Consider the following 10,890-nt stretch of genomic DNA (forward strand, 5'->3'; position numbering starts at 1 on the left):
GCAAACAGCGGTTAATAATTACCTGCAGTTTTTGCGTTGTCTCGGCCGAGATACATCACGTTTCGCAGGCGTGCAGCAATGCGGGTTCAACGTTTGAGTTGAAAATTCGGGTTTTGGTATGCAGAATGACCGGTTTGAGTGCCAGATGTTTTGCAGACCAGCAAAGGCACCCGTGGCCTTCCTGACCCGTGTGGCTATATCAGTCTCGATAGCACATTAGGGCGTTGTCTGACTTCTAAGATATTGAAAGGCTTCCACTTGTTAAACCGTTAGATTACCTTTTCAGGGACTTTGACCAATATGCCCTGCATTCAGTCCACTGGAAAAGTTGCAGTTTCCCATATATTGCTGAATAGCTGATAAAGATGGGTCAGCTTTAAGCATCTCGGTTGAAATGCATCCAATCCCTGGCGTTCTGTTAAATTTCAATTGATGGCTGCTTAAATTTCATCCAGTGATGGTACCTCAGAGTTGAGGTGATTGATGCGATGAACTATTTGCGTCATGCGCTGCTGGTTTTGTTGGTCTCTGACTTTGGAGACTCGAAAAGGTTTACATCGACCACACTAAAAGAATTCTGGAAACACGTACTAAAGAACACTTGGCAGAGGTAACAAAAGCATCAAGAGATGCCGAGGGTCTGACGCACCATTTTAGATCAAAAGTGGCTGAGCATATCTTCAACGACAACCATCCGCTAACCATCGACAACGCAAAAGTAATAAACAACTGCTCTGCGTGGAAGATGGATGTAACGGAGAGTTTAGAGATTTACAAGAAATGCTCCTCCACTTTACTAAAAAAAGACCGTGGAAACGGTTACTCTTGGCTTTTCAGATATCTGCCAAAACGCGGACACACACAGACACACTAAGACGAAACAGCTTCTAGTTGAAAAACTGTGGTCTCTCTTCTTTCTCAGATCCCGGATATACATTATTCACATATTTCTACTCAGCTTTTTTCAGGTTTTCCTTAATTTGTCTTAGATTTCAGTAATTCGGTAGTGGAAAACAGTACGGTAATATCAGTAAAACCAGCAAAGCATCCCTAGTAACTGTCCAGCTCTGTCCTTTAGTAGCATCTTAGTATTCATCCTGGCACCACTAAGGCGGCGACAAACATCGTCCAGCAAACGGATATCACTATTGGCGGCGGCGGTTTCTCCGTCGGTTAGACAGTTAGTTCAGGCTCCCTTACCCCACCTACAGGCTCCCTTACCCCACCTACAGGCTCATTAAACAGCCCTCTCCAGTTCGATGTATCGTAGACGGGCAGCTGTCTTAGCCACTCTGGTTCGCGCCCGCTCAATGCCGGCTTTCGCCTCTCACCGCTCGTTGATCATCTTCCAAGTTTCACCCGAAATCCACTCCTTCCACCCGTTGCGTACTTTGCCAACTAGCCTGGACTTTGTCACTGGTCGTGATGAAGGCGTTTTTGATGCCGATTCATTGCTCTTCGACGGTCCCGTTAGGTGGCAATTCCGAGATTCGGGATTCAAGTTGTTTGACAAAGGCCCTTTTCAACTCAGAATGCTCAACCAGCAGCATCCTTGAACACGTGCGATGCACAAACGTATCTCAGCGATAACAAGGTGATGGTCGGATGCAATATCAGTGCTGTGTTTGTTGCTTATATCAAGAAGGATCCTTTGTCATTTTCGGCAGTTGCAAATGTGGTTAATTTGATTTTCTGTTCGACCGTTGCAGGAAACCAAGGTGAACTTATGTGGTCTATAGGGGGATCCACCAATGATCATGTTTTATTACCACAAAACTCAATAAACAGCTACCCGTTTTCACTCATCTTTCCTAGGCCATAGACCCTCATGACGCGTTCAAGGTCCGCATTGTTTGAGCCAATCTTTCCGTTGAAGTCTTCCAAGTGGATGTGAATGTCCCTCTCCGGGATTTTCTCAACCACGCTATTCAACTGGCTGTAGAAACTTTCTTTCTCCTGGCACGTGGCACTGGATTACAGTGAGGTTTCTAACCCGTGTTTTAAATATGACCACGATTATTTATTATTTATTTTATTTATCGGCTCCTACTTCATCTGGCCGCATGTGCCCTTGGGCTTAATAGGAATACAACGTCTCTTTCTCGTGTAGCATTTTCCCTGGTATGCCAGAGTAGAGCATGTTGTGTTAGCCAGTATTCGGCCAACGGACTTCGTTCAGCCCCTGGATTTCAAGATTCAGGCGTATAATTTCCCTTGCAGCTTCAGCCAGCTTTGCCTACTGGACAAGGGTCAGTATATACCTTGTTCCGATTCGTATCCGTGTTTTCATGCTAAAGATTGTAGCCAATAATCCCAATCGACTTCTGTTTTTATTTTCTGTAACGTTTTTAGTTTTCGGCTACAGTGGGTTCTAAGGTCCCGCTGACGGGGCTGCTATCTTAGAGTAGGTGTTCCTCCTTCCCTGTTTGTGTACGACAACCAAGGTTACGTACTCGAGCCAGGATCACGGGGAAGTAGGAAGTAGAAAGGAGTTAGTGAATAGACGTGGTAAATTTGCACATATTTATTCTTTGCTAGGCCGCTCGCCTGAGCGATGTGATGGCAAGGAAAGATCACAGATAACCAACCCGTTTGGAAACTTGCTGAGAGGAAACCACTATGATTTAACTCGTAATTAGAGAAACGTAATATATTACTTAAATGGAAAGGCTTGGTTGATTGCAGATTTTACTATTTTAACATCGGTACCTTGCGTACCTGCGGTTGTAAAATGGACCCCACAGTGGTCATTAGCCTCTTATCCAGCAACTCCTATCCCTACCTCCTCGTGTTACCAGCCGGAATACAAGCAATCTTGGTGGAGATCGAGTAACCATCCCCGGTGAAAGTGGGTCATATACCGAAGGAAAGGAGACACTTATGCTTCTGTTGAGTGTTGGCAATAGGAACAACTTTGCAAGCCGTGAGCGGCTGTTTCCAGGTTAGGAGCGGCTCACGACGGTGATCCTACTGCTCGGCGAATCGCCGTTTCCATACCAGGTATGTGGCTGTATACCAGGTTAGGGGCGATATACAACAGTGACTGATCCGGAGCGGGTGGCTGACTATACCTAAGCCAGCTATACCTAAGACGGCAGCCCTGTCTGCGAGACTAGGCTTCTTAAAAAACTTATGTTAGAAGAAATTCAGGAAATGAACTACAACGGAATAATCGGTATGGACCCAGGCAAAAGAAAAATGACAATGATTTTTGGCAACTTGGTGTTTGGAATGTCAGGACTCTACTTGAACCGGCACACCCTGGGTATGCTGACAACAGAGCTGCAGAAGATGAAGGGCGAGGTCGCCAGTGTTACCAGGTCGATTGCCCATTTTCCCGCTGCCCAGAGGTTGATTTCCCGCTGAAATCCCGCTGTCTAGAGTCTATTTCCCGCTAGAAATCCCGCTGAATCAAAAGTCATATTATTCTTTCGTTTCTGGTACAGAATTAAAATTTAAAAATATTCATTTCAGTAATGCTTGCATTTGAAATCAAGATGATCTGCTGAAACTGAGCGGTTTCAATTGAATGAACATTATGCAAATTTGCTGCATTTATGTTGACGAAGCTTCAGGAAACAGAAAAAGAAATATCTTGTTATTCTTCATAGACACCGCTATTCTATATTTCGAACGAATTGGTATTTCGAACGAAAGTTTTTTCGAACGAAATTTCCGCCAGCAAAATCAAATGGGCAAAACATCTCGTTCGAAATAAGTCGAACGAAATAAAGGTTTATTCGAAACACAGAATAGGGGTGATAATGACAATTTACTACGAAATTTCGTAAGAATTATAACATTAAGGAGTCTAAGAACACATGCGAAAATTTCGAAAGAAGTTTTTAGCACAAATTCTCTTTCTTTGTCTAGCTATGATAAAAATCATGCAAAATTTCAGCAACTCTGGCAAATGGTTATGGTTTTTGGTGACAAAAGAAGACATGTTTCAATTTTTATAAGAAGCCAAAATTCAAAAATATCTGTAAAACGCATCGGCTCTTTGTTCTCGCTGATGTTTTGTTTTAGCAAAAATGTACCGATTTATCTTTTAGACTTCGGTTTTATCGGCTCATCAGCCGATTTGTTTTGGTTTTGTTATCATACAAATGCTGCGGGATATAGCAAACTATGATGTATATAGAAACATAAGTTGTTTGTGTTGTTTTGTTTCCAATTCATGAATCAGTTGGATTTTGCCATTCGCAACGAATTAATTTGTGGAAAAATTAGGAATACGCAAAACGGATTGGTTTGGTGGTCTTCTTTTTCAGTAAGTTCTAATGAGTATTTGTCAGAACTGATTCCATTCTTGGCAAAAAAACACGGAGTTTTCTAATCAACAGAATATACTGAACTATCTGCCAATACACGAGCAGACATTAGAGTGTCAATAAACGAAGTTATTTGCTGTCAACCTCTCTTTCAGCACTCTTTTTGCCTACCAAATATCGCTAAATCGAGATCCCGCTAAAATCCCGCTGAGTTATTTAAAAAACCGCTAGATTCCCGCTAGCCGCTGTTTGGTTAATAAGTCCCGCTATCCGACTTGAAATCCCGCTAAATCTAGCGGGAAAACCGCTGATCTGGCATTGCTGGAGGTCGCATCCATCCAGGAAGTGCGATGGCTAAAGACGGGAGCATGCGAATTCCACGCAGTAGATCCTATTGCGGGCACGACATTCAAGTATCACATCTACTTCAGTGACGGCAATAAAACAGAGCATGGAGTCGGATTCGTATTGTATGGAAAACAAATAAAACGTGTCGGTGGAGGCCCATCAATGACTGTGTATGCGTGTTGAGGATTAAGGGCAAATTCTTTAACTCCAGTCTGAAAAATGTGTACGCACCAACGAACGGTAAACCCGATGATGTAAAAGAGGAGATCTATGATCTTCTCGAAATGACATATGGAAAGTGCCCAGGATATGACATAAAGATAGTCATCGGGAATACAAATGCACAGGTCGGGCGCGAAGAGTTCTTTCATCCCGTTATTAGTAGAGAAAGCTTCCATCCTACCACAAACGACAGTGGCCTGAAGCTTATCAACTTCGCTGCAGCCAGAGGCATGGCTATCTGTACCTATTTTGTACTATGGAATATTCGGAAGCAACATGGAAATACTCTAATGGAAGTAAGCAAAATCTGCGCCCAGTTGTCCAACGCAGTGGCGACTCGTCCGCATGTTCAACCTGTTCATAGGACAGGCAACAAAATTCAACCCGACAAAAATTTTTTTCATCACTAGTTCATGATTTCGTTTGAACCGACGCATATGCAATATGAATAATTCGGTAAATTAGTTTACGAAGCTGCTGAGCAAACCGTTCAACACGACGTCTGAACGTTGCTTTGATCTCAATGCACAAGCATATACCAACACATTATTCCTGGTGTTGATTCTGGGTACGAAGGAGATAAAAAGAGAATGTGAAACAGCTTTTACTCGAAAGCGCGGGCGCATTATTGTCTCATTACTCGTTCATCTTCAGCATTGAACAACTTACTACCACATATCCCTATGGCCTGCGCTTTGATTCCATTTTATCTAGTCACGAAGCTAATGAGCAAAACGTTCAATACGACGCTTGAACGTTGCTTTAGAGATTAGCACCAGGAACAATGTATTGGTACGAAGGGGATGGCATGCATTATTCGCAAAATTTTCTCATTAACTCGTTCATCTTTAGCATTGAACAACTTACGCATATTGCTTGTGGTGCGTGTGGTGGTTATTCTTGAATTTGGTTCAATAGGTAAATTGAACGGGAAGTCTTAGGTTCGTAGTTAAAATTCAGAGACGAGTTTGCTGGTAAAGTAAACCGCCGTTTTCCATTGTTATTTAAATAATAGGGGTATTCACGTAGCGCTTGTTATGTTGCATATACGGAGTATTGCGTATTTATACTGCCGCTACTCTGCCGCTTCCATAGAAACCGGAACTGCTATGCGAATTGCGGCAGCATATACATGAAATACACCGTTTACGCACCATAGCAAGCGGTACGTGAATACCCCTAATGTTTGTTTTATGAATAAAATATAGAATTTCGATAATAAAAAAGCGTATTAATTTGTATTTTTCGCTGGTTGAACAGGTAAGCTAAACCACCACGAGTCGCCACTGGCCCAACGTATTCAAATCCAAACCAACGAGGAAGATACGGCTGAACATTCGGCGGTTATTAGCGGAAGGAGTACTCTCGGAAGACTGATGAGCGGATCGGTGAACAACTAGGAGAAAACCTGAACGAACAGTGGAAGCACATCCACGACGCGATCAGTACTACAGCTATTAGGGTAATACGTTGGCTCGTAATGTCCCAACTTTCGCCAAGCGTATGATGGGAATCTCACCAAGTAGTGCAGTTCATGGTTCATACGCTCCCCAGCCTACTCTCCGCTTTTCGTTTGTACTCCGCCAAAAATAGTTCACACTTTTCGTTCAAATTCGGCAAGTGCATGTATGTCTTCTGTAAACAAAGTTATGGTCTCTAGTATGTAAAGTCGGTGTGTAGGTTATGAGACCTGCCGACCTGGGTCACCCAGGCTGGGTGTTCACATCCCCGATGCCGATCATGATATCCCGTGGCGAACAGCTATCGTGCGTTGCCTCCAGCTGCCTATAGAAAGGGTTCTTCTTGTCGTCGGGTCTGCCTTCGTGTGGATAGTGCACGTTTATGATGGTGTAATTGAAGAAACAGTCTTTTAACCTCAACATACTCATCCTCTCGTTGATCGTCTTCCAGTCCCACACGTGATACTGCATTCTGATGAAATTGGGCCTTGGTGAGAAGTCCAAATGGTATTGGCGCCGAGGTGGATCTGAACGGGGAACGATGTGAAGTAGTAGAGGAATTCATATCTTTGGTAGACTCGTGACTTGTGACAACTATGAAAGCTACAAAGTAAAGCTACGAATCGCATCCGCGAATTGGGCTTTCTACGGATTACGTAGCCAGCTGAAGTCTCGTAGTTTGCAAATTTGCACAAAACTCACGTTCTGCTGAATAACAAATAAATTTTTTGTGCAACGTAAGAGCACCACAATCACTAGACACAATCGCGGACAAGACACTTCTAACTCTTACAAAATGTTAAAATAAAACAATTACTTTTAATTTCACTTTCGTATCTTCGTGCAACGTAAGAACTATTGAACTAATAATGTGATGTATATACTGGACACTATCACTTGTTGTTCTTACAAAATAAAATAAGCATTTACCTTATTCGCCAACCGGTTTCGGGTAGATGTTACCCATCATCGGGGCTAGGTCCAACTGCACAGTATATACATCACATTATTAATTACTTTTAACTTACACGTCGACCGGTTTCTGCTGAATACTAGTTCTCCCAGTGACCACGGACATGAATCATGTACGTCAAAGGAAGCAGATCGATGAGTGCTTGGAATTTGTGAGCGTTAAATTGACTTGACGGTAAAATGGAGTGTGCACGTACGCAGATGCACGAAGCATAAGTTGTAGGTAGTAGAATGTGGTAAGCTGCGGTGGGCTGGGCCAGAATGTCCAACTTCAACTATTTTCAGCTGAGAACCAGGAAGATGATGCACGTTCAGCTGGTGCTCGGGGAATTGAAGAACAGCAGCCCAAGAGCTACGGTACTGAAAGACCATAATCCTTTCGGCTCAGAATCGATAACGTAAATAAGAATATTTAGAAAACATTTACGATTATTTTAACCTGTCCGAACCCTAAAAGTACTCCAATTTGTGTTTCGAATATCACAACAGAAATATACCTAAAGAGTGTCCCACATCAAATTGCATCACGGAATAAACGCTGAAGAAAATTACCTAATTGACCAATCTTTTTCAAACATTCAGACATTAAATTATAACCCATTAGTAAGTTTTTGGCATATTTATTTCATACAACTTCAATACCATTACCGTATGCTCGCACCTTACGCTTAATTCCACTCAAAACAATTTGTGCAATATCTCTTCTTGCAGCTTCTTGTGTACGGAAACCCACCTTTTCTTCATGTCTTTCTCAGATTTGACCTCCTTAGGCTGCTTTCGTAGTGCCTGCTTCATAATAGGCAAGTTAAGGGGTCGGACACTCAGCACATTGTGCCACGGCACTCCAGACCCAGGTAACCAATAAGCATTAGTAGAAGCAGTAAATCAGTCGTTTATTAACATTCCTGGAGTTTTATACTGCAGGTTGCTGTTTATTAGCCTTCTGACTGCATAACTGTTGTAAATTGGCATCCACAATGCTATTTAAATTCTTCATGTCGGTAACCAGCTAGAAATAAGCATTGCCAGCACTATAAGAGGGCTACCAGTAAAGTATTATTTACTTATTTTGCCCGCTTATTTTGCCAAAATAGCATTTAAGTAGCATTTAGGGCAATTTAAATGCTTATTGGCTTGCATTTGAATTGCATTAGAAATGCTTATTGGTTACCTAGGGAGATATCAAGCGGCACACCTCCGGTTTAATTTTACATATGAAATGGGAGTACTGCCAGTTGTCAAAATCATCTCGCACGGTTGTCAGATCTATCAGATTATAACGAATTTAACAAATCTTGCAATTCGGCACAGCTCGGCTCGTTCCTAGGCGCCTAACATAAAAACGGCTGTGCCGAATGAGGCTTGAGGCCAGTATTTTTCATTAGGCCTTAGTTCCGATGCGTTGGGGGGGAGGGGGTTTCATGTCCTTGGGTACGAAAGTAATCCCATTGGCTTCGTACCACTCCAGGACATCCTTTCAATAGTGGCACGAAGCTAGATCTGGCCAGAAGATCGTAGGACTCTTGTGTTGCTTCAACAGAGGAAGCAGACGCTTCTGTAGACACTTCTAGAAGTAGATCTGCCCGTTTACAGTCCCGGCAGTCACGAGCGGTGCACTCTGTTTGCCACATAAACAGATCGCTTGCCAAATCATGTATTTCGTGGCAAACTTTGAAAGTTTCTGCATTACTTCTTCCGGAACATCAAACTTGTGCTGTACAGTGCCCCGGAAGCTGCCAGAAGTTCGCTTTGACGTAAGTCTGATCATCCATGATGAACGAGTTGAGAATTTTCCAGGTGCTTGCGCAAAATAAATTCGCGGCGTTGCTTTTTGGGTGGCGCCATTTTTTCTAATTTTCGAAAAACTGACCGTATTGTATTGTAAACAATACACTCTAAAATACTTCTTCCAAAATTTTTAAGAGAAAATACCCAAAGGGTAATTTTCTACAGCGTTTCTTCCGTGATGCAATTTGATGTTGGACACCCTTTACCTTCTACGAATAAGAGATAAATTAATACCTACCTGCCACTTTGTTGGCTGACCGAAACGCAACGTTATTATTAACCAGTACTTATTTCCATAAAAAATAAAACCTGATTAATGTTTTTAAACATTGAATACTATTGATTAAAGTGTACCTCTTGGTATCGTGGCAAATCTGACGAGACGAAAGCGTTGACCGGTAAAAGTGTGGTGTGACTGTGAGTGATGCTTCAGCAGGATGCGATGCAGCTATAGATGCATCACCAGTGTTGTACGCAACCCTCAATGACGTAGCTCCAATATGAAAAAGGATTAAATGAAGCAGCGCTGCAGAATATTCCTGGTATATTATAATTCTATCAACGTATGATGAAGATGGGAGCAGACAATCAATCCAAATTGTTTGCCTTATTTGTGGCAATGCATCCAATGCATGTGTGGCTATACACTAAGGTTGCTTTTACGCGTTTTGAACCACATATGCCCATATTAATTAGGGAAGTTTTATATCCGGCAGGAGTATAATGAAATTATACACATTTTTGGCTTCATTATCAAATTATGCATTTTTTACGAAAACTGGTTACATGGCTTTTATCTACACCTGCGTAAAAACAATGTCTGGTCTGCCAAATCAAATATTGAAGTTCTGGTTATACCAACCGTCCGTATCAATACAGTGATTATAAACCAATTTGAAAGCTTACAGTGGTTGTTCTATGGGATTACGCCTGCATTCTCTTGAATCAACCCTCTGCAGATGCACTCTCTTGTGCTCAATCAGTAACTGACATTGGCCACATGCAAATTGGAGTGTTCGGATTAGTTCCAGAGGGTAAACTGACATAACACATTTCATAGCTCAGTTGAAAATTTATTCGTTAACCTCGTGATGTCGTGCTTAGTCCACATAATTTTGTTTTAAAACAGTCAACATTAAATTCTACTGTTTGTAATTAACGAACGGTACAAATATATTTGCCTTTATTCGTATTGAAACCCGCCATCCATTGTTTCAACACAATCATTCATCAATTGTTTGAGCAGGCCTTCTATCAATATGCAATTCTAACATGAACCAATATGAAATCATACCAAAACTTTTGCTTTGATCACAACGGAAGGCGAAATAATTAGCTTTTACGAGGCCACGGGGGATAATCTATCTATATGTCTAATCGCTTCTGCGGACGCAAAAATGTTTGATCCTCATATGTTATTAAAAACAAGGCCGCACAAAGAGGTTCCGTCAATTATCGAAAAGTCCACAGGACGAAAGTAAACCCCACCTCCGGGGTCCACCTGTTGCGCGAAGCTTGTGCCGATATTCGATCGCATGCTTTCTAATTATTTTATGTTTGATTCGAAATTTCATCTCGTTGTAAGTCAGCCAGCGGTTGTGCTTAGTTTTATACTGCTGAAAGTTTTAAAGTTGAAAGGTCGTGCTTGTTGATTGTACGTGCCTGCCTAACAGGGACGTTTTGTATACGTTAGGGCTAAAGTGACCAAGTATGGCAATTTACAAACTCGATTAGTATATCTAGTTGCATCGAGTAATTGTTTTCGCCATTACCGAGCCCATTCTAGTGGATTAGTGATTAGTTTTGTTTCCTTAAATGCTAGAAAT

The sequence above is a fragment of the Sabethes cyaneus genome, chromosome 2 (genome assembly GCF_943734655.1).
Source record: "Sabethes cyaneus chromosome 2, idSabCyanKW18_F2, whole genome shotgun sequence".
Classification (NCBI taxonomy): Eukaryota; Metazoa; Arthropoda; class Insecta; order Diptera; family Culicidae; genus Sabethes; species Sabethes cyaneus.